Genomic DNA, 24,015 nt, shown 5'->3' on the forward strand with positions numbered 1-24,015 from the left:
TCACTGGAGACAGACTACAGCGCTTACCGGGAGCAACAGCTCGACGATAGTTGCTGTTGATCCGAGGACCAAGGAGACATTAATCTGACTCTTGTCTTGTCTATGCGGAAATAACGCGGAAATATGAAAAAGCCTTCCACAGTGCGATCCGTGGTGAAAGAGGAAACACAAGACGCTGCATATATGTAGGTTTTATATGCTTTTTCCCTCCAGTTCTGCAGCGCACATAGATAGATAGATAGATAGATAGATAGATAGATAGATAGATAGATAGATAGATAGATAGATAGATAGATAGATAGATAGATAGATAGATAGATAGATAGATAGATAGATAGATAGATAGATAGATAGATAGATAGATAGATAGATAGATAGATAGATAGATAGATAGATAGATAGATAGGAAAAGTAAAAACTACAGTTTTGCATTTCTGTCTGTTATTAACGTTTGAATGCCGGATTTACTGCAAAAGATGATTGTACCATGTTACCACACGGAGGCAGCAATGCTCAATGTTTGAGAAATACTACCACTGTTATCAGAGCTGCCCTTTGTACAACCTCTACACGCATTTAAAGCAGCACAATGTACATCAACTTCCAACAGGTTTAATGACACCTCTGTCTTGGTCTGAGGGCTCTGTATTGCCTTCACTGGCACTATGTAACTTTGAGGTGCATGGTAGGAACACTTCCACACTACTGGCAAAGCACTAGCGCTTTTGTCCAAAGGAGCCGCCAAACTCAACAAAAGCTGAAAGTTATCTCGTGCTACTTTAAGTCTTTACATATTTGGTTTACTCGGTTGATGCTAGCGACAATTTTTGTCGACTAAATCAGCCGAATAGAGCCCGGATAGCTCAGTAGGTAGAGCATCAGACTTTTAATCTGAGGGTCCAGGGTTCAAGTCCCTGTTCGGGCATCAGTTTTATAGTGGCTATAGAGGTGGGCTACAGTCTGGAGGCATGGAGGAGCACGGATTGCAAGCAAGGAAGTTGATGTACGGAACAAGACCCCAAAAACCTTACTGTGCATTCACACCAGAAGCATCCAAAACCTGTGGTCGCTCAGCACTCCTGCATCGCGCCGCATGCAGAAGGCTTTCAAGTTGCGCTGCAGAACTGGAGGGGAAAAAGCATATAAAACCTACATATATCTATATATACAGCGTGCACATCTTCGGTTTCCTCTTCCACCATGGATCGCACTTTGGGAAGCCTTCTTCATATTTCAGTAGTGCATTAGCTGAGGAAGCGCGGGGCCCGGCTCCGTCGGTCCATCTGGGTCAACAAGGTGCTGCAACCCTGCAACTCCGTGGGGAATTTCCTCATCTGATATCGGAGCTCCGATGCTTGGTACCTGGTGTGTCAGTGGTGTTCACTGGAGACAGACTACAGCGCTTACCGGGAGCAACAGCTCGACGATAGTTGCTGTTGATCCGAGGACCAAGGAGACATTAATCTGACTCTTGTCTTGTCTATGCGGAAATAACGCGGAAATATGAAAAAGCCTTCCACAGTGCGATCCGTGGTGAAAGAGGAAACACAAGACGCTGCATATATGTAGGTTTTATATGCTTTTTCCCTCCAGTTCTGCAGCGCACATAGATAGATAGATAGATAGATAGATAGATAGATAGATAGATAGATAGATAGATAGATAGATAGATAGATAGATAGATAGATAGATAGATAGATAGATAGATAGATAGATAGATAGATAGATAGATAGATAGATAGATAGATAGATAGATAGATAGATAGATAGATAGATAGGAAAAGTAAAAACTACAGTTTTGCAGTTCTGTCTGTTATTAACGTTTGAATGCCGGATTTACTGCAAAAGATGATTGTACCATGTTACCACACGGAGGCAGCAATGCTCAATGTTTGAGAAATACTACCACTGTTATCAGAGCTGCCCTTTGTACAACCTCTACACGCATTTAAAGCAGCACAATGTACATCAACTTCCAACAGGTTTAATGACACCTCTGTCATGGTCTGAGGGGTCTGTATCGCCTTCACTGGCACTATGTAACTTTAAGGTGCATGGTAGGAACACTTCCACACTACTGGCAAAGCACTACCGCTTTTGTCCAAAGGAGCCGCCAAACTCAACAAAAGCTGAAAGTTATCTCGTGCTGCTTTAAGTCTTTAAATATTTGGTTTACTCTGGTGATCCAAGCGACAATTTTTGTTGACTAAATCACCCAAATAGAGCCCGGATAGCTCAGTCGGTAGAGCATCAGACTTTTAATCTGAGGGTCCAGGGTTCAAGTCCCTGTTCGGGCGTCAGTTTTATAGTGGCTATAGAGGTGGGCTACAGTCTGGAGGCATGGAGGAGCACGGATTGCAAGCAAGGAAGTTGATGTACGGAACAAGACCCCCAAAACCTTACTGTGCATTCACACCAGAAGCATCCAAAACCTGTGGTCGCTCAGCACTCCTGCATCGCGCCGCATGCAGAAGGCTTTCAAGTTGCGCTGCAGAACTGGAGGGGAAAAAGCATATAAAACCTACATATATCTATATATACAGCGTGCACATCTTCGGTTTCCTCTTCCACCATGGATCGCACTTTGGGAAGCCTTCTTCATATTTCAGTAGTGCATTAGCTGACGAAGCGCGGGGCCCGGCTCCGTCGGTCCATCTGGGTCAACAAGGTGCTGCAACCCTGCAACTCCGTGGGGAATTTCCTCATCTGATATCGGAGCTCCGATGCTTGGTACCTGGTGTGTCAGTGGTGTTCACTGGAGACAGACTACAGCGCTTACCGGGAGCAACAGCTCGACGATAGTTGCTGTTGATCCGAGGACCAAGGAGACATTAATCTGACTCTTGTCTTGTCTATGCGGAAATAACGCGGAAATATGAAAAAGGCTTCCACAGTGCGATCCGTGGTGAAAGAGGAAACACAAGACGCTGCATATATGTAGGTTTTATATGTTTTTTCCCTCCAGTTCTGCAGCGCACATAGATAGATAGATAGATAGATAGATAGATAGATAGATAGATAGATAGATAGATAGATAGATAGATAGATAGATAGATAGATAGATAGATAGATAGATAGATAGATAGATAGATAGATAGATAGATAGATAGATAGATAGATAGATAGATAGATAGATAGATAGGAAAAGTAAAACCTACAGTTTTGCAGTTCTGTCTGTTATTAACGTTTGAATGCCGGATTTACTGCAAAAGATGATTGTACCATGTTACCACACGGAGGCAGCAATGCTCAATGTTTGACAAATACTACCACTGTTATCAGAGCTGCCCTTTGTACAACCTCTACACGCATTTAAAGCAGCACAATGTACATCAACTTCCAACAGGTTTAATGACACCTCTGTCATGGTCTGAGGGGTCTGTATCGCCTTCACTGGCACTATGTAACTTTGAGGTGCATGGTAGGAACACTTCCACACTACTGGCAAAGCACTACTGCTTTTGTCCAAAGGAGCCGCCAAACTCAACAAAAGCTGAAAGTTATCTTGTGCTGCTTTAAGTCTTTACATATTTGGTTTACCCTGGTGATCAAAGCGACAATTTTTGTTGACTAAATCATCCAAATAGAGCCCGGATAGCTCAGTCGGTAGAGCATCAGACTTTTAATCTGAGGGTCCAGGGTTCAAGTCCCTGTTCGGGCGTCAGTTTTATAGTGGATATAGAGGTGGGCTACAGTCTGGAGGCATGGAGGAGCACGGATTGCAAGCATGGTGAACCAGGGCCCCGGAGCAAGACCCCAGGAACCTTACTGTGCATTCAAAACCAGAAGCATCCAAAACCTGTGGTCGCTCAGCACTCCTGCATCGCGCCGCATGCAGAAGGCTTTCCGTCGGTCCATCTGGGTCAACAAGGTGCTGCAACTCCGTGGAGAATTTCATCATCGGAGCTCCGTTTTGACGATGCTTGGTACCTGGTGTGTCAGTGGTGTTCACTGGAGACAGACTACAGCGTTTACCGGGAGCAACAGCTCGACGATAGTTGCTGTTGATCCGAGGACCAAGGAGACATTAATCTGACTCTTGTCTTGTCTATGCGGAAATAACGCGGAAATATGAAAAAGGCTTCCACAGTGCGATCCGTGGTGAAAGAGGAAACCCAAGACGCTGCATATATGTAGGTTTTATATGCTTTTTCCCTCCAGTTCTGCAGCGCACATAGATAGATAGATAGATAGATAGATAGATAGATAGATAGATAGATAGATAGATAGATAGATAGATAGATAGATAGATAGATAGATAGATAGATAGATAGATAGATAGATAGATAGATAGATAGATAGATAGATAGATAGATAGATAGATAGATAGATAGATAGATAGATAGATAGATAGATAGATAGGAAAAGTAAAAACTACAGTTTTGCAGTTCTGTCTGTTATTAACGTTTGAATGCCGGATTTACTGCAAAAGATGATTGTACCATGTTACCACACGGAGGCAGCAATGCTCAATGTTTGAGAAATACTACCACTGTTATCAGAGCTGCCCTTTGTACAACCTCTACACGCATTTAAAGCAGCACAATGTACATCAACTTCCAACAGGTTTACTGACACCTCTGTCATGGTCTGAGGGGTCTGTATCGCCTTCACTGGCACTATGTAACTTTGAGGTGCATGGTAGGAACACTTCCACACTACTGGCAAAGCACTACCGCTTTTGTCCAAAGGAGCCGCCAAACTCAACAAAAGCTGAAAGTTATCTTGTGCTGCTTTAAGTCTTTACATATTTGGTTTACTCTGTTGATGCTAGCGCCAATTTTTGTTGACTAAATCAGCCGAATAGAGCCCGGATAGCTCAGTCGGTAGAGCATCAGACTTTTAATCTGAGGGTCCAGGGTTCAAGTCCCTGTTCGGGCGTCAGTTTTATAGTGGCTATAGAGGTGGGCTACAGTCTGGAGGCATGGAGGAGCACGGATTGCAAGCAAGGAAGTTGATGTACGGAACAAGACCGCAAAAACCTTACTGTGCATTCACACCAGAAGCATCCAAAACCTGTGGTCGCTCAGCACTCCTGCATCGCGCCGCATGCAGAAGGCTTTCAAGTTGCGCTGCAGAACTGGAGGGGAAAAAGCATATAAAACCTACATATATCTATATATACAGCGTGCACATCTTCGGTTTCCTCTTCCACCATGAATCGCACTTTGGGAAGCCTTCTTCATATTTCAGTAGTGCATTAACTGAGGAAGCGCGGGGCCCGGCTCCGTCGGTCCATCTGGGTCAACAAGGTGCTGCAACCCTGCAACTCCGTGGGGAATTTCCTCATCTGATATCGGAGCTCCGTTTTGAGGATGCTTGGTACCTGGTGTGTCAGTGGTGTTCACTGGAGACAGACTACAGCGCTTACCGGGAGCAACAGCTCGACGATAGTTGCTGTTGATCCGAGGACCAAGGAGACATTAATCTGACTCTTGTCTTGTCTATGCGGAAATAACGCGGAAATATGAAAAAGCCTTCCACAGTGCGATCCGTGGTGAAAGAGGAAACACAAGACGCTGCATATATGTAGGTTTTATATGCTTTTTCCCTCCAGTTCTGCAGCGCACATAGATAGATAGATAGATAGATAGATAGATAGATAGATAGATAGATAGATAGATAGATAGATAGATAGATAGATAGATAGATAGATAGATAGATAGATAGATAGATAGATAGATAGATAGATAGATAGATAGATAGATAGATAGATAGATAGATAGATAGATAGATAGATAGATAGATAGGAAAAGTAAAAACTACAGTTTTGCATTTCTGTCTGTTATTAACGTTTGAATGCCGGATTTACTGCAAAAGATGATTGTACCATGTTACCACACGGAGGCAGCAATGCTCAATGTTTGTGAAATACTACCACTGTTATCAGAGCTGCCCTTTGTACAACCTCTACACGCATTTAAAGCAGCACAATGTACATCAACTTCCAACAGGTTTAATGACACCTCTGTCTTGGTCTGAGGGCTCTGTATTGCCTTCACTGGCACTATGTAACTTTGAGGTGCATGGTAGGAACACTTCCACACTACTGGCAAAGCACTAGCGCTTTTGTCCAAAGGAGCCGCCAAACTCAACAAAAGCTGAAAGTTATCTCGTGCTACTTTAAGTCTTTACATATTTGGTTTACTCGGTTGATGCTAGCGACAATTTTTGTCGACTAAATCAGCCGAATAGAGCCCGGATAGCTCAGTAGGTAGAGCATCAGACTTTTAATCTGAGGGTCCAGGGTTCAAGTCCCTGTTCGGGCATCAGTTTTATAGTGGCTATAGAGGTGGGCTACAGTCTGGAGGCATGGAGGAGCACGGATTGCAAGCAAGGAAGTTGATGTACGGAACAAGACCCCAAAAACCTTACTGTGCATTCACACCAGAAGCATCCAAAACCTGTGGTCGCTCAGCACTCCTGCATCGCGCCGCATGCAGAAGGCTTTCAAGTTGCGCTGCAGAACTGGAGGGGAAAAAGCATATAAAACCTACATATATCTATATATACAGCGTGCACATCTTCGGTTTCCTCTTCCACCATGGATCGCACTTTGGGAAGCCTTCTTCATATTTCAGTAGTGCATTAGCTGAGGAAGCGCGGGGCCCGGCTCCGTCGGTCCATCTGGGTCAACAAGGTGCTGCAACCCTGCAACTCCGTGGGGAATTTCCTCATCTGATATCGGAGCTCCGATGCTTGGTACCTGGTGTGTCAGTGGTGTTCACTGGAGACAGACTACAGCGCTTACCGGGAGCAACAGCTCGACGATAGTTGCTGTTGATCCGAGGACCAAGGAGACATTAATCTGACTCTTGTCTTGTCTATGCGGAAATAACGCGGAAATATGAAAAAGCCTTCCACAGTGCGATCCGTGGTGAAAGAGGAAACACAAGACGCTGCATATATGTAGGTTTTATATGCTTTTTCCCTCCAGTTCTGCAGCGCACATAGATAGATAGATAGATAGATAGATAGATAGATAGATAGATAGATAGATAGATAGATAGATAGATAGATAGATAGATAGATAGATAGATAGATAGATAGATAGATAGATAGATAGATAGATAGATAGATAGATAGATAGATAGATAGATAGATAGATAGATAGATAGATAGATAGATAGATAGATAGATAGATAGATAGGAAAAGTAAAAACTACAGTTTTGCAGTTCTGTCTGTTATTAACGTTTGAATGCCGGATTTACTGCAAAAGATGATTGTACCATGTTACCACACGGAGGCAGCAATGCTCAATGTTTGAGAAATACTACCACTGTTATCAGAGCTGCCCTTTGTACAACCTCTACACGCATTTAAAGCAGCACAATGTACATCAACTTCCAACAGGTTTAATGACACCTCTGTCATGGTCTGAGGGGTCTGTATCGCCTTCACTGGCACTATGTAACTTTAAGGTGCATGGTAGGAACACTTCCACACTACTGGCAAAGCACTACCGCTTTTGTCCAAAGGAGCCGCCAAACTCAACAAAAGCTGAAAGTTATCTCGTGCTGCTTTAAGTCTTTAAATATTTGGTTTACTCTGGTGATCCAAGCGACAATTTTTGTTGACTAAATCACCCAAATAGAGCCCGGATAGCTCAGTCGGTAGAGCATCAGACTTTTAATCTGAGGGTCCAGGGTTCAAGTCCCTGTTCGGGCGTCAGTTTTATAGTGGCTATAGAGGTGGGCTACAGTCTGGAGGCATGGAGGAGCACGGATTGCAAGCAAGGAAGTTGATGTACGGAACAAGACCCCCAAAACCTTACTGTGCATTCACACCAGAAGCATCCAAAACCTGTGGTCGCTCAGCACTCCTGCATCGCGCCGCATGCAGAAGGCTTTCAAGTTGCGCTGCAGAACTGGAGGGGAAAAAGCATATAAAACCTACACATATCTATATATACAGCGTGCACATCTTCGGTTTCCTCTTCCACCATGGATCGCACTTTGGGAAGCCTTCTTCATATTTCAGCAGTGCATTAGCTGAGGAAGCGCGGGGCCCGGCTCCGTCGGTCCATCTGGGTCAACAAGGTGCTGCAACCCTGCAACTCCGTGGGGAATTTCCTCATCTGATATCGGAGCTCCGATGCTTGGTACCTGGTGTGTCAGTGGTGTTCACTGGAGACAGACTACAGCGCTTACCGGGAGCAACAGCTCGACGATAGTTGCTGTTGATCCGAGGACCAAGGAGACATTAATCTGACTCTTGTCTTGTCTATGCGGAAATAACGCGGAAATATGAAAAAGCCTTCCACAGTGCGATCCGTGGTGAAAGAGGAAACACAAGACGCTGCATATATGTAGGTTTTATATGTTTTTTCCCTCCAGTTCTGCAGCGCACATAGATAGATAGATAGATAGATAGATAGATAGATAGATAGATAGATAGATAGATAGATAGATAGATAGATAGATAGATAGATAGATAGATAGATAGATAGATAGATAGATAGATAGATAGATAGATAGATAGATAGATAGATAGATAGATAGATAGATAGATAGGAAAAGTAAAAACTACAGTTTTGCATTTCTGTCTGTTATTAACGTTTGAATGCCGGATTTACTGCAAAAGATGATTGTACCATGTTACCACACGGAGGCAGCAATGCTCAATGTTTGAGAAATACTACCACTGTTATCAGAGCTGCCCTTTGTACAACCTCTACACGCATTTAAAGCAGCACAATGTACATCAACTTCCAACAGGTTTAATGACACCTCTGTCTTGGTCTGAGGGCTCTGTATTGCCTTCACTGGCACTATGTAACTTTGAGGTGCATGGTAGGAACACTTCCACACTACTGGCAAAGCACTAGCGCTTTTGTCCAAAGGAGCCGCCAAACTCAACAAAAGCTGAAAGTTATCTCGTGCTACTTTAAGTCTTTACATATTTGGTTTACTCTGTTGATGCTAGCGACAATTTTTGTCGACTAAATCAGCCGAATAGAGCCCGGATAGCTCAGTCGGTAGAGCATCAGACTTTTAATCTGAGGGTCCAGGGTTCAAGTCCCTGTTCGGGCGTCAGTTTTATAGTGGCTATAGAGGTGGGCTACAGTCTGGAGGCATGGAGGAGCACGGATTGCAAGCAAGGAAGTTGATGTACGGAACAAGACCCCAAAAACCTTACTGTGCATTCACACCAGAAGCATCCAAAACCTGTGGTCGCTCAGCACTCCTGCATCGCGCCGCATGCAGAAGGCTTTCAAGTTGCGCTGCAGAACTGGAGGGGAAAAAGCATATAAAACCTACATATATCTATATATACAGCGTGCACATCTTCGGTTTCCTCTTCCACCATGGATCGCACTTTGGGAAGCCTTCTTCATATTTCAGTAGTGCATTAGCTGAGGAAGCGCGGGGCCCGGCTCCGTCGGTCCATCTGGGTCAACAAGGTGCTGCAACCCTGCAACTCCGTGGGGAATTTCCTCATCTGATATCGGAGCTCCGATGCTTGGTACCTGGTGTGTCAGTGGTGTTCACTGGAGACAGACTACAGCGCTTACCGGGAGCAACAGCTCGACGATAGTTGCTGTTGATCCGAGGACCAAGGAGACATTAATCTGACTCTTGTCTTGTCTATGCGGAAATAACGCGGAAATATGAAAAAGGCTTCCACAGTGCGATCCGTGGTGAAAGAGGAAACACAAGACGCTGCATATATGTAAGTTTTATATGTTTTTTCCCTCCAGTTCTGCAGCGCACATAGATAGATAGATAGATAGATAGATAGATAGATAGATAGATAGATAGATAGATAGATAGATAGATAGATAGATAGATAGATAGATAGATAGATAGATAGATAGATAGATAGATAGATAGATAGATAGATAGATAGATAGATAGATAGATAGATAGATAGATAGATAGATAGATAGATAGATAGGAAAAGTAAAAACTACAGTTTTACATTTCTGTCTGTTATTAACGTTTGAATGCCGGATTTACTGCAAAAGATGATTGTACCATGTTACCACACGGAGGCAGCAATGCTCAATGTTTGAGAAATACTACCACTGTTATCAGAGCTGCCCTTTGTACAACCTCTACACGCATTTAAAGCAGCACAATGTACATCAACTTCCAACAGGTTTAATGACACCTCTGTCTTGGTCTGAGGGCTCTGTATTGCCTTCACTGGCACTATGTAACTTTGAGGTGCATGGTAGGAACACTTCCACACTACTGGCAAAGCACTAGCGCTTTTGTCCAAAGGAGCCGCCAAACTCAACAAAAGCTGAAAGTTATCTCGTGCTACTTTAAGTCTTTACATATTTGGTTTACTCTGTTGATGCTAGCGACAATTTTTGTCGACTAAATCAGCCGAATAGAGCCCGGATAGCTCAGTCGGTAGAGCATCAGACTTTTAATCTGAGGGTCCAGGGTTCAAGTCCCTGTTCGGGCGTCAGTTTTATAGTGGCTATAGAGGTGGGCTACAGTCTGGAGGCATGGAGGAGCACGGATTGCAAGCAAGGAAGTTGATGTACGGAACAAGACCCCAAAAACCTTACTGTGCATTCACACCAGAAGCATCCAAAACCTGTGGTCGCTCAGCACTCCTGCATCGCGCCGCATGCAGAAGGCTTTCAAGTTGCGCTGCAGAACTGGAGGGGAAAAAGCATATAAAACCTACATATATCTATATATACAGCGTGCACATCTTCGGTTTCCTCTTCCACCATGGATCGCACTTTGGGAAGCCTTCTTCATATTTCAGTAGTGCATTAGCTGAGGAAGCGCGGGGCCCGGCTCCGTCGGTCCATCTGGGTCAACAAGGTGCTGCAACCCTGCAACTCCGTGGGGAATTTCCTCATCTGATATCGGAGCTCCGATGCTTGGTACCTGGTGTGTCAGTGGTGTTCACTGGAGACAGACTACAGCGCTTACCGGGAGCAACAGCTCGACGATAGTTGCTGTTGATCCGAGGACCAAGGAGACATTAATCTGACTCTTGTCTTGTCTATGCGGAAATAACGCGGAAATATGAAAAAGGCTTCCACAGTGCGATCCGTGGTGAAAGAGGAAACACAAGACGCTGCATATATGTAGGTTTTATATGTTTTTTCCCTCCAGTTCTGCAGCGCACATAGATAGATAGATAGATAGATAGATAGATAGATAGATAGATAGATAGATAGATAGATAGATAGATAGATAGATAGATAGATAGATAGATAGATAGATAGATAGATAGATAGATAGATAGATAGATAGATAGATAGATAGATAGATAGATAGGAAAAGTAAAAACTACAGTTTTACATTTCTGTCTGTTATTAACGTTTGAATGCCGGATTTACTGCAAAAGATGATTGTACCATGTTACCACACGGAGGCAGCAATGCTCAATGTTTGAGAAATACTACCACTGTTATCAGAGCTGCCCTTTGTACAACCTCTACACGCATTTAAAGCAGCACAATGTACATCAACTTCCAACAGGTTTAATGACACCTCTGTCTTGGTCTGAGGGCTCTGTATTGCCTTCACTGGCACTATGTAACTTTGAGGTGCATGGTAGGAACACTTCCACACTACTGGCAAAGCACTAGCGCTTTTGTCCAAAGGAGCCGCCAAACTCAACAAAAGCTGAAAGTTATCTCGTGCTACTTTAAGTCTTTACATATTTGGTTTACTCTGTTGATGCTAGCGACAATTTTTGTCGACTAAATCAGCCGAACAGAGCCCGGATAGCTCAGTCGGTAGAGCATCAGACTTTTAATCTGAGGGTCCAGGGTTCAAGTCCCTGTTCGGGCGTCAGTTTTATAGTGGCTATACAGGTGGGCTACAGTCTGGAGGCATGGAGGAGCACGGATTGCAAGCAAGGAAGATGATGTACGGAACAAGACCCCAAAAACCTTACTGTGCATTCACACCAGAAGCATCCAAAACCTGTGGTCGCTCAGCACTCCTGCATCGCGCCGCATGCAGAAGGCTTTCAAGTTGCGCTGCAGAACTGGAGGGGAAAAAGCATATAAAACCTACATATATCTATATATACAGCGTGCACATCTTCGGTTTCCTCTTCCACCATGGATCGCACTTTGGGAAGCCTTCTTCATATTTCAGTAGTGCATTAGCTGAGGAAGCGCGGGGCCCGGCTCCGTCGGTCCATCTGGGTCAACAAGGTGCTGCAACCCTGCAACTCCGTGGGGAATTTCATCATCTGATATCGGAGCTCCGTTTTGAGGATGCTTGGTACCTGGTGTGTCAGTGGTGTTCACTGGAGACAGACTGCAGCGCTTACCGGGAGCAACAGCTCGACGATAGTTGCTGTTGATCCGAGGACCAAGGAGACATTAATCTGACTCTTGTCTTGTCTATGCGGAAATAACGCGGAAATTTGAAAAAGGCTTCCACAGTGCGATCCGTGGTGAAAGAGGAAACACAAGACGCTGCATATATGTAGGTTTTATATGCTTTTTCCCTCCAGTTCTGCAGCGCACATAGATAGATAGAGAGATAGATAGATAGATAGATAGATAGATAGATAGATAGATAGATAGATAGATAGATAGATAGATAGATAGATAGATAGATAGATAGATAGATAGATAGATAGATAGATAGATAGATAGATAGATAGATAGATAGATAGATAGATAGATAGATAGATAGATAGATAGATAGATAGATAGATAGATAGATAGATAGATAGATAGATAGGAAAAGTAAAAACTACAGTTTTGCAGTTCTGTCTGTTATTAACGTTTGAATGCCGGATTTACTGCAAAAGATGATTGTACCATGTTACCACACGGAGGCAGCAATGCTCAATGTTTGAGAAATACTACCACTGTTATCAGAGCTGCCCTTTGTACAACCTCTACACGCATTTAAAGCAGCACAATGTACATCAACTTCCAACAGGTTTAATGACACCTCTGTCATGGTCTGAGGGGTCTGTATCGCCTTCACTGGCACTATGTAACTTTAAGGTGCATGGTAGGAACACTTCCACACTACTGGCAAAGCACTACCGCTTTTGTCCAAAGGAGCCGCCAAACTCAACAAAAGCTGAAAGTTATCTCGTGCTGCTTTAAGTCTTTACATATTTGGTTTACTCTGTTGATGCTAGCGCCAATTTTTTTTTGACTAAATCAGCCGAATAGAGCCCGGATAGCTCAGTCGGTAGAGCATCAGACTTTTAATCTGAGGGTCCAGGGTTCAAGTCCCTGTTCGGGCGTCAGTTTTATAGTGGCTATAGAGGTGGGCTACAGTCTGGAGGCATGGAGGAGCACGGATTGCAAGCAAGGAAGTTGATGTACGGAACAAGACCCCAAAAACCTTACTGTGCATTCACACCAGAAGCATCCAAAACCTGTGGTCGCTCAGCACTCCTGCATCGCGCCGCATGCAGAAGGCTTTCAAGTTGCGCTGCAGAACTGGAGGGGAAAAAGCATATAAAACCTACATATATCTATATATACAGCGTGCACATCTTCGGTTTCCTCTTCCACCATGGATCGCACTTTGGGAAGCCTTCTTCATATTTCAGTAGTGCATTATCTGAGGAAGCGCGGGGCCCGGCTCCGTCGGTCCATCTGGGTCAACAAGGTGCTGCAACCCTGCAACTCCGTGGGGAATTTCCTCATCTGATATCGGAGCTCCGTTTTGAGGATGCTTGGTACCTGGTGTGTCAGTGGTGTTCACTGGAGACAGACTACAGCGCTTACCGGGAGCAACAGCTCGACGATAGTTGCTGTTGATCCGAGGACCAAGGAGACATTAATCTGACTCTTGTCTTGTCTATGCGGAAATAACGCGGAAATATGAAAAAGCCTTCCACAGTGCGATCCGTGGTGAAAGAGGAAACACAAGACGCTGCATATATGTAGGTTTTATATGCTTTTTCCCTCCAGTTCTGCAGCGCACATAGATAGATAGATAGATAGATAGATAGATAGATAGATAGATAGATAGATAGATAGATAGATAGATAGATAGATAGATAGATAGATAGATAGATAGATAGATAGATAGATAGATAGATAGATAGATAGATAGATAGATAGATAGATAGATAGATAGATAGATAGATAGATAGATAGATAGATAGATAGATAGATAGATAGGAAAAGTAAAAACTACAGTTTTGCAGTTCTGTCTGTTATTAACGTTTGAATGCCGGATTTACTGCAAAAGATGATTGTACCATGTTACCACACGGAGGCAGCAATGCTCAATGTTTGAGAAATACTACCACTGTTATCAGAGCTGCCCTTTGTACAACCTCTACACGCATTTAAAGCAGCACAATGTACATCAACTTCCAACAGGTTTACTGACACCTCTGTCATGGTCTGAGGGGTCTGTATCGCCTTCACTGGCACTATGTAACTTTGAGGTGCATGGTAGGAACACTTCCACACTACTGGCAAAGCACTACCGCTTTTGTCCAAAGGAGCCGCCAAACTCAACAAAAGCTGAAAGTTATCTTGTGCTGCTTTAAGTCTTTACATATTTGGTTTACTCTGTTGATGCTAGCGCCAATTTTTTTTTGACTAAATCAGCCGAATAGAGCCCGGATAGCTCAGTCGGTAGAGCATCAGACTTTTAATCTGAGGGTCCAGGGTTCAAGTCCCTGTTCGGGCGTCAGTTTTATAGTGGCTATAGAGGTGGGCTACAGTCTGGAGGCATGGAGGAGCACGGATTGCAAGCAAGGAAGTTGATGTACGGAACAAGACCCCAAAAACCTTACTGTGCATTCACACCAGAAGCATCCAAAACCTGTGGTCGCTCAGCACTCCTGCATCGCGCCGCATGCAGAAGGCTTTCAAGTTGCGCTGCAGAACTGGAGGGGAAAAAGCATATAAAACCTACATATATCTATATATACAGCGTGCACATCTTCGGTTTCCTCTTCCACCATGGATCGCACTTTGGGAAGCCTTCTTCATATTTCAGTAGTGCATTATCTGAGGAAGCGCGGGGCCCGGCTCCGTCGGTCCATCTGGGTCAACAAGGTGCTGCAACCCTGCAACTCCGTGGGGAATTTCCTCATCTGATATCGGAGCTCCGTTTTGAGGATGCTTGGTACCTGGTGTGTCAGTGGTGTTCACTGGAGACAGACTACAGCGCTTACCGGGAGCAACAGCTCGACGATAGTTGCTGTTGATCCGAGGACCAAGGAGACATTAATCTGACTCTTGTCTTGTCTATGCGGAAATAACGCGGAAATATGAAAAAGCCTTCCACAGTGCGATCCGTGGTGAAAGAGGAAACACAAGACGCTGCATATATGTAGGTTTTATATGCTTTTTCCCTCCAGTTCTGCAGCGCACATAGATAGATAGATAGATAGATAGATAGATAGATAGATAGATAGATAGATAGATAGATAGATAGATAGATAGATAGATAGATAGATAGATAGATAGATAGATAGATAGATAGATAGATAGATAGATAGATAGATAGATAGATAGATAGATAGATAGATAGATAGATAGATAGATAGGAAAAGTAAAAACTACAGTTTTGCAGTTCTGTCTGTTATTAACGTTTGAATGCCGGATTTACTGCAAAAGATGATTGTACCATGTTACCACACGGAGGCAGCAATGCTCAATGTTTGAGAAATACTACCACTGTTATCAGAGCTGCCCTTTGTACAACCTCTACACGCATTTAAAGCAGCACAATGTACATCAACTTCCAACAGGTTTAATGACACCTCTGTCATGGTCTGAGGGGTCTGTATCGCCTTCACTGGCACTATGTAACTTTAAGGTGCATGGTAGGAACACTTCCACACTACTGGCAAAGCACTACCGCTTTTGTCCAAAGGAGCCGCCAAACTCAACAAAAGCTGAAAGTTATCTCGTGCTGCTTTAAGTCTTTACATATTTGGTTTACTCTGGTGATCCAAGCGACAATTTTTGTTGACTAAATCACCCAAATAGAGCCCGGATAGCTCAGTCGGTAGAGCATCAGACTTTTAATCTGAGGGTCCAGGGTTCAAGTCCCTGTTCGGGCGTCAGTTTTATAGTGGCTATAGAGGTGGGCTACAGTCTGGAGGCATGGAGGAGCACGGATTGCAAGCAAGGAAGTTGATGTACGGAACAAGACCCCCAAAACCTTACTGTGCATTCACACCAGAAGCATCCAAAACCTGTGGTCGCTCAGCACTCCTGCATCGCGCCGCATGCAGAAGGCTTTCAAGTTGCGCTGCAGAACTGGAGGGGAAAAAGCATATAAAACCTACACATATCTATATATACAGCGTGCACATCTTCGGTTTCCTCTTCCACCATGGATCGCACTTTGGGAAGCCTTCTTCATATTTCAGCAGTGCATTAGCTGAGGAAGCGCGGGGCCCGGCTCTGTCGGTCCATCTGGGTCAACAAGGTGCTGCAACCCTGCAACTCCGTGGGGAATTTCCTCATCTGATATCGGAGCTCCGATGCTTGGTACCTGGTGTGTCAGTGGTGTTCACTGGAGACAGACTACAGCGCTTACCGGGAGCAACAGCTCGACGATAGTTGCTGTTGATCCGAGGACCAAGGAGACATTAATCTGACTCTTGTCTTGTCTATGCGGAAATAACGCGGAAATATGAAAAAGCCTTCCACAGTGCGATCCGTGGTGAAAGAGGAAACACAAGACGCTGCATATATGTAGGTTTTATATGTTTTTTCCCTCCAGTTCTGCAGCGCACATAGATAGATAGATAGATAGATAGATAGATAGATAGATAGATAGATAGATAGATAGATAGATAGATAGATAGATAGATAGATAGATAGATAGATAGATAGATAGATAGATAGATAGATAGATAGATAGATAGATAGATAGATAGATAGATAGATAGATAGATAGATAGATAGATAGATAGATAGATAGATAGATAGATAGATAGATAGATAGGAAAAGTAAAAACTACAGTTTTGCATTTCTGTCTGTTATTAACGTTTGAATGCCGGATTTACTGCAAAAGATGATTGTACCATGTTACCACACGGAGGCAGCAATGCTCAATGTTTGAGAAATACTACCACTGTTATCAGAGCTGCCCTTTGTACAACCTCTACACGCATTTAAAGCAGCACAATGTACATCAACTTCCAACAGGTTTAATGACACCTCTGTCTTGGTCTGAGGGCTCTGTATTGCCTTCACTGGCACTATGTAACTTTGAGGTGCATGGTAGGAACACTTCCACACTACTGGCAAAGCACTAGCGCTTTTGTCCAAAGGAGCCGCCAAACTCAACAAAAGCTGAAAGTTATCTCGTGCTACTTTAAGTCTTTACATATTTGGTTTACTCTGTTGATGCTAGCGACAATTTTTGTCGACTAAATCAGCCAATAGAGCCCGGATAGCTCAGTCGGTAGAGCATCAGACTTTTAATCTGAGGGTCCAGGGTTCAAGTCCCTGTTCGGGCGTCAGTTTTATAGTGGCTATAGAGGTGGGCTACAGTCTGGAGGCATGGAGGAGCACGGATTGCAAGCAAGGAAGTTGATGTACGGAACAAGACCCCAAAAACCTTACTGTGCATTCACACCAGAAGCATCCAAAACCTGTGGTCGCTCAGCACTCCTGCATCGCGCCGCATGCAGAAGGCTTTCAAGTTGCGCTGCAGAACTGGAGGGGAAAAAGCATATAAAACCTACATATATCTATATATACAGCGTGCACATCTTCGGTTTCCTCTTCCACCATGGATCGCACTTTGGGAAGCCTTCTTCATATTTCAGTAGTGCATTAGCTGAGGAAGCGCGGGGCCCGGCTCCGTCGGTCCATCTGGGTCAACAAGGTGCTGCAACCCTGCAACTCCGTGGGGAATTTCCTCATCTGATATCGGAGCTCCGATGCTTGGTACCTGGTGTGTCAGTGGTGTTCACTGGAGACAGACTACAGCGCTTACCGGGAGCAACAGCTCGACGATAGTTGCTGTTGATCCGAGGACCAAGGAGACATTAATCTGACTCTTGTCTTGTCTATGCGGAAATAACGCGGAAATATGAAAAAGGCTTCCACAGTGCGATCCGTGGTGAAAGAGGAAACACAAGACGCTGCATATATGTAGGTTTTATATGTTTTTTCCCTCCAGTTCTGCAGCGCACATAGATAGATAGATAGATAGATAGATAGATAGATAGATAGATAGATAGATAGATAGATAGATAGATAGATAGATAGATAGATAGATAGATAGATAGATAGATAGATAGATAGATAGATAGATAGATAGATAGATAGATAGATAGATAGATAGATAGATAGATAGATAGGAAAAGTAAAAACTACAGTTTTGCAGTTCTGTCTGTTATTAACGTTTGAATGCCGGATTTACTGCAAAAGATGATTGTACCATGTTACCACACGGAGGCAGCAATGCTCAATGTTTGAGAAATACTACCACTGTTATCAGAGCTGCCCTTTGTACAACCTCTACACGCATTTAAAGCAGCACAATGTACATCAACTTCCAACAGGTTTACTGACACCTCTGTCATGGTCTGAGGGGTCTGTATCGCCTTCACTGGCACTATGTAACTTTGAGGTGCATGGTAGGAACACTTCCACACTACTGGCAAAGCACTACCGCTTTTGTCCAAAGGAGCCGCCAAACTCAACAAAAGCTGAAAGTTATCTTGTGCTGCTTTAAGTCTTTACATATTTGGTTTTCTCTGTTGATGCTAGCGCCAATTTTTGTTGACTAAATCAGCCGAATAGAGCCCGGATAGCTCAGTCGGTAGAGCATCAGACTTTTAATCTGAGGGTCCAGGGTTCAAGTCCCTGTTCGGGCGTCAGTTTTATAGTGGCTATAGAGGTGGGCTACAGTCTGGAGGCATGGAGGAGCACGGATTGCAAGCAAGGAAGTTGATGTACGGAACAAGACCCCAAAAACCTTACTGTGCATTCACACCAGAAGCATCCAAAACCTGTGGTCGCTCAGCACTCCTGCATCGCGCCGCATGCAGAAGGCTTTCAAGTTGCGCTGCAGAACTGGAGGGGAAAAAGCATATAAAACCTACATATATCTATATATACAGCGTGCACATCTTCGGTTTCCTCTTCCACCATGGATCGCACTTTGGGAAGCCTTCTTCATATTTCAGTAGTGCATTAACTGAGGAAGCGCGGGGCCCGGCTCCGTCGGTCCATCTGGGTCAACAAGGTGCTGCAACCCTGCAACTCCGTGGGGAATTTCCTCATCTGATATCGGAGCTCCGTTTTGAGGATGCTTGGTACCTGGTGTGTCAGTGGTGTTCACTGGAGACAGACTACAGCGCTTACCGGGAGCAACAGCTCGACGATAGTTGCTGTTGATCCGAGGACCAAGGAGACATTAATCTGACTCTTGTCTTGTCTATGCGGAAATAACGCGGAAATATGAAAAAGCCTTCCACAGTGCGTTCCGTGGTGAAAGAGGAAACACAAGACGCTGCATATATGTAGGTTTTATATGCTTTTTCCCTCCAGTTCTGCAGCGCACATAGATAGATAGATAGATAGATAGATAGATAGATAGATAGATAGATAGATAGATAGATAGATAGATAGATAGATAGATAGATAGATAGATAGATAGATAGATAGATAGATAGATAGATAGATAGATAGATAGATAGATAGATAGATAGATAGATAGGAAAAGTAAAAACTACAGTTTTGCATTTCTGTCTGTTATTAACGTTTGAATGCCGGATTTACTGCAAAAGATGATTGTACCATGTTACCACACGGAGGCAGCAATGCTCAATGTTTGAGAAATACTACCACTGTTATCAGAGCTGCCCTTTGTACAACCTCTACACGCATTTAAAGCAGCACAATGTACATCAACTTCCAACAGGTTTAATGACACCTCTGTCTTGGTCTGAGGGCTCTGTATTGCCTTCACTGGCACTATGTAACTTTGAGGTGCATGGTAGGAACACTTCCACACTACTGGCAAAGCACTAGCGCTTTTGTCCAAAGGAGCCGCCAAACTCAACAAAAGCTGAAAGTTATCTCGTGCTACTTTAAGTCTTTACATATTTGGTTTACTCTGTTGATGCTAGCGACAATTTTTGTCGACTAAATCAGCCGAACAGAGCCCGGATAGCTCAGTCGGTAGAGCATCAGACTTTTAATCTGAGGGTCCAGGGTTCAAGTCCCTGTTCGGGCGTCAGTTTTATAGTGGCTATAGAGGTGGGCTACAGTCTGGAGGCATGGAGGAGCACGGATTGCAAGCAAGGAAGTTGATGTACGGAACAAGACCCCAAAAACCTTACTGTGCATTCACACCAGAAGCATCCAAAACCTGTGGTCGCTCAGCACTCCTGCATCGCGCCGCATGCAGAAGGCTTTCAAGTTGCGCTGCAGAACTGGAGGGGAAAAAGCATATAAAACCTACATATATCTATATATACAGCGTGCACATCTTCGGTTTCCTCTTCCACCATGGATCGCACTTTGGGAAGCCTTCTTCATATTTCAGTAGTGCATTAGCTGAGGAAGCGCCGGGCCCGGCTCCGTCGGTCCATCTGGGTCAACAAGGTGCTGCAACCCTGCAACTCCGTGGGGAATTTCATCATCTGATATCGGAGCTCCGTTTTGAGGATGCTTGGTACCTGGTGTGTCAGTGGTGTTCACTGGAGACAGACTGCAGCGCTTACCGGGAGCAACAGCTCGACGATAGTTGCTGTTGATCCGAGGACCAAGGAGACATTAATCTGACTCTTGTCTTGTCTATGCGGAAATAACGCGGAAATATGAAAAAGCCTTCCACAGTGCGATCCGTGGTGAAAGAGGAAACACAAGACGCTGCATATATGTAGGTTTTATATGCTTTTTCCCTCCAGTTCTGCAGCGCACATAGATAGATAGATAGATAGATAGATAGATAGATAGATAGATAGATAGATAGATAGATAGATAGATAGATAGATAGATAGATAGATAGATAGATAGATAGATAGATAGATAGATAGATAGATAGATAGATAGATAGATAGATAGATAGATAGATAGATAGATAGATAGATAGATAGATAGATAGGAAAAGTAAAAACTACAGTTTTGCAGTTCTGTCTGTTATTAACGTTTGAATGCCGGATTTACTGCAAAAGATGATTGTACCATGTTACCACACGGAGGCAGCAATGCTCAATGTTTGAGAAATACTACCACTGTTATCAGAGCTGCCCTTTGTACAACCTCTACACGCATTTAAAGCAGCACAATGTACATCAACTTCCAACAGGTTTAATGACACCTCTGTCATGGTCTGAGGGGTCTGTATCGCCTTCACTGGCACTATGTAACTTTAAGGTGCATGGTAGGAACACTTTCACACTACTGGCAAAGCACTACCGCTTTTGTCCAAAGGAGCCGCCAAACTCAACAAAAGCTGAAAGTTATCTCGTGCTGCTTTAAGTCTTTACATATTTGGTTTACCCTGGTGATCAAAGCGACAATTTTTGTTGACTAAATCACCCAAATAGAGCCCGGATAGCTCAGTCGGTAGAGCATCAGACTTTTAATCTGAGGGTCCAGGGTTCAAGTCCCTGTTCGGGCGTCAGTTTTATAGTGGCTATAGAGGTGGGCTACAGTCTGGAGGCATGGAGGAGCACGGATTGCAAGCAAGGAAGTTGATGTACGGAACAAGACCCCAAAAACCTTACTGTGCATTCACACCAGAAGCATCCAAAACCTGTGGTCGCTCAGCACTCCTGCATCGCGCCGCATGCAGAAGGCTTTCAAGTTGCGCTGCAGAACTGGAGGGGAAAAAGCATATAAAACCTACATATATCTATATATACAGCGTGCACATCTTCGGTTTCCTCTTCCACCATGGATCGCACTTTGGGAAGCCTTCTTCATATTTCAGTAGTGCATTAACTGAGGAAGCGCGGGGCCCGGCTCCGTCGGTCCATCTGGGTCAACAAGGTGCTGCAACCCTGCAACTCCGTGGGGAACTTCATCATCTGATATCGGAGCTCCGTTTTGAGGATGCTTGGTACCTGGTGTGTCAGTGGTGTTCACTGGAGACAGACTGCAGCGCTTACCGGGAGCAACAGCTCGACGATAGTTGCTGTTGATCCGAGGACCAAGGAGACATTAATCTGACTCTTGTCTTGTCTATGCGGAAATAACGCGGAAATATGAAAAAGGCTTCCACAGTGCGATCCGTGGTGAAAGAGGAAACACAAGACGCTGCATATATGTAGGTTTTATATGCTTTTTCCCTCCAGTTCTGCAGCGCACATAGATAGATAGATAGATAGATAGATAGATAGATAGATAGATAGATAGATAGATAGATAGATAGATAGATAGATAGATAGATAGATAGATAGATAGATAGATAGATAGATAGATAGATAGATAGATAGATAGATAGATAGATAGATAGATAGATAGATAGATAGATAGGAAAAGTAAAAACTACAGTTTTGCATTTCTGTCTGTTATTAACGTTTGAATGCCGGATTTACTGCAAAAGATGATTGTACCATGTTACCACACGGAGGCAGCAATGCTCAATGTTTGAGAAATACTACCACTGTTATCAGAGCTGCCCTTTGTACAACCTCTACACGCATTTAAAGCAGCACAATGTACATCAACTTCCAACAGGTTTAATGACACCTCTGTCTTGGTCTGAGGGCTCTGTATTGCCTTCACTGGCACTATGTAACTTTGAGGTGCATGGTAGGAACACTTCCACACTACTGGCAAAGCACTAGCGCTTTTGTCCAAAGGAGCCGCCAAACTCAACAAAAGCTGAAAGTTATCTCGTGCTACTTTAAGTCTTTACATATTTGGTTTACTCTGTTGATGCTAGCGACAATTTTTGTCGACTAAATCAGCCGAACAGAGCCCGGATAGCTCAGTCGGTAGAGCATCAGACTTTTAATCTGAGGGTCCAGGGTTCAAGTCCCTGTTCGGGCGTCAGTTTTATAGTGGCTATAGAGGTGGGCTACAGTCTGGAGGCATGGAGGAGCACGGATTGCAAGCAAGGAAGTTGATGTACGGAACAAGACCCCAAAAACCTTACTGTGCATTCACACCAGAAGCATCCAAAACCTGTGGTCGCTCAGCACTCCTGCATCGCGCCGCATGCAGAAGGCTTTCAAGTTGCGCTGCAGAACTGGAGGGGAAAAAGCATATAAAACCTACATATATCTATATATACAGCGTGCACATCTTCGGTTTCCTCTTCCACCATGGATCGCACTTTGGGAAGCCTTCTTCATATTTCAGTAGTGCATTAGCTGAGGAAGCGCCGGGCCCGGCTCCGTCGGTCCATCTGGGTCAACAAGGTGCTGCAACCCTGCAACTCCGTGGGGAATTTCATCATCTGATATCGGAGCTCCGATGCTTGGTACCTGGTGTGTCAGTGGTGTTCACTGGAGACAGACTACAGCGCTTACCGGGAGCAACAGCTCGACGATAGTTGCTGTTGATCCGAGGACCAAGGAGACATTAATCTGACTCTTGTCTTGTCTATGCGGAAATAACGCGGAAATATGAAAAAGGCTTCCACAGTGCGATCCGTGGTGAAAGAGGAAACACAAGACGCTGCATATATGTAGGTTTTATATGTTTTTTCCCTCCAGTTCTGCAGCGCACATAGATAGATAGATAGATAGATAGATAGATAGATAGATAGATAGATAGATAGATAGATAGATAGATAGATAGATAGATAGATAGATAGATAGATAGATAGATAGATAGATAGATAGATAGATAGATAGATAGATAGATAGATAGATAGATAGATAGATAGATAGATAGATAGATAGATAGATAGATAGATAGATAGATAGGAAAAGTAAAAACTACAGTTTTGCAGTTCTGTCTGTTATTAACGTTTGAATGCCGGATTTACTGCAAAAGATGATTGTACCATGTTACCACACGGAGGCAGCAATGCTCAATGTTTGAGAAATACTACCACTGTTATCAGAGCTGCCCTTTGTACAACCTCTACACGCATTTAAAGCAGCACAATGTACATCAACTTCCAACAGGTTTACTGACACCTCTGTCATGGTCTGA

General features: G+C 43.9%; 17 non-coding genes across 17 annotated transcripts; all 17 read left to right on the forward strand.

The window, feature by feature from the left end:
• Window positions 1–852: 852 nt before the first annotated feature.
• On the forward strand, window positions 853–925 carry trnak-uuu (transfer RNA lysine (anticodon UUU)). The gene has a single exon. It is a non-coding gene; the product is annotated as a tRNA-Lys (tRNA).
• A 1,299-nt stretch (window positions 926–2,224) lies between these two features.
• On the forward strand, window positions 2,225–2,297 carry trnak-uuu (transfer RNA lysine (anticodon UUU)). The gene has a single exon. It is a non-coding gene; the product is annotated as a tRNA-Lys (tRNA).
• Window positions 2,298–3,588: 1,291 nt separating this feature from the next.
• trnak-uuu (transfer RNA lysine (anticodon UUU)) lies at window positions 3,589–3,661 on the forward strand. Its single transcript has one exon. It is a non-coding gene; the product is annotated as a tRNA-Lys (tRNA).
• A 1,147-nt stretch (window positions 3,662–4,808) lies between these two features.
• trnak-uuu (transfer RNA lysine (anticodon UUU)) lies at window positions 4,809–4,881 on the forward strand. The gene has a single exon. It is a non-coding gene; the product is annotated as a tRNA-Lys (tRNA).
• A 1,315-nt stretch (window positions 4,882–6,196) lies between these two features.
• Window positions 6,197–6,269, forward strand: trnak-uuu (transfer RNA lysine (anticodon UUU)). Its single transcript has one exon. It is a non-coding gene; the product is annotated as a tRNA-Lys (tRNA).
• A 1,327-nt stretch (window positions 6,270–7,596) lies between these two features.
• trnak-uuu (transfer RNA lysine (anticodon UUU)) lies at window positions 7,597–7,669 on the forward strand. Its single transcript has one exon. It is a non-coding gene; the product is annotated as a tRNA-Lys (tRNA).
• Window positions 7,670–8,960: 1,291 nt separating this feature from the next.
• On the forward strand, window positions 8,961–9,033 carry trnak-uuu (transfer RNA lysine (anticodon UUU)). Its single transcript has one exon. It is a non-coding gene; the product is annotated as a tRNA-Lys (tRNA).
• Window positions 9,034–10,344: 1,311 nt separating this feature from the next.
• Window positions 10,345–10,417, forward strand: trnak-uuu (transfer RNA lysine (anticodon UUU)). Its single transcript has one exon. It is a non-coding gene; the product is annotated as a tRNA-Lys (tRNA).
• Window positions 10,418–11,696: 1,279 nt separating this feature from the next.
• Window positions 11,697–11,769, forward strand: trnak-uuu (transfer RNA lysine (anticodon UUU)). The gene has a single exon. It is a non-coding gene; the product is annotated as a tRNA-Lys (tRNA).
• Window positions 11,770–13,125: 1,356 nt separating this feature from the next.
• trnak-uuu (transfer RNA lysine (anticodon UUU)) lies at window positions 13,126–13,198 on the forward strand. The gene has a single exon. It is a non-coding gene; the product is annotated as a tRNA-Lys (tRNA).
• A 1,336-nt stretch (window positions 13,199–14,534) lies between these two features.
• On the forward strand, window positions 14,535–14,607 carry trnak-uuu (transfer RNA lysine (anticodon UUU)). Its single transcript has one exon. It is a non-coding gene; the product is annotated as a tRNA-Lys (tRNA).
• Window positions 14,608–15,918: 1,311 nt separating this feature from the next.
• Window positions 15,919–15,991, forward strand: trnak-uuu (transfer RNA lysine (anticodon UUU)). The gene has a single exon. It is a non-coding gene; the product is annotated as a tRNA-Lys (tRNA).
• A 1,338-nt stretch (window positions 15,992–17,329) lies between these two features.
• On the forward strand, window positions 17,330–17,402 carry trnak-uuu (transfer RNA lysine (anticodon UUU)). Its single transcript has one exon. It is a non-coding gene; the product is annotated as a tRNA-Lys (tRNA).
• A 1,295-nt stretch (window positions 17,403–18,697) lies between these two features.
• On the forward strand, window positions 18,698–18,770 carry trnak-uuu (transfer RNA lysine (anticodon UUU)). Its single transcript has one exon. It is a non-coding gene; the product is annotated as a tRNA-Lys (tRNA).
• A 1,291-nt stretch (window positions 18,771–20,061) lies between these two features.
• trnak-uuu (transfer RNA lysine (anticodon UUU)) lies at window positions 20,062–20,134 on the forward strand. Its single transcript has one exon. It is a non-coding gene; the product is annotated as a tRNA-Lys (tRNA).
• Window positions 20,135–21,453: 1,319 nt separating this feature from the next.
• trnak-uuu (transfer RNA lysine (anticodon UUU)) lies at window positions 21,454–21,526 on the forward strand. Its single transcript has one exon. It is a non-coding gene; the product is annotated as a tRNA-Lys (tRNA).
• Window positions 21,527–22,829: 1,303 nt separating this feature from the next.
• Window positions 22,830–22,902, forward strand: trnak-uuu (transfer RNA lysine (anticodon UUU)). Its single transcript has one exon. It is a non-coding gene; the product is annotated as a tRNA-Lys (tRNA).
• The last annotated feature ends 1,113 nt before the right edge of the window (window positions 22,903–24,015 follow it).

This window comes from Cololabis saira, chromosome 8 (assembly GCF_033807715.1).
Source record: "Cololabis saira isolate AMF1-May2022 chromosome 8, fColSai1.1, whole genome shotgun sequence".
Classification (NCBI taxonomy): domain Eukaryota; kingdom Metazoa; phylum Chordata; class Actinopteri; order Beloniformes; family Belonidae; genus Cololabis; species Cololabis saira.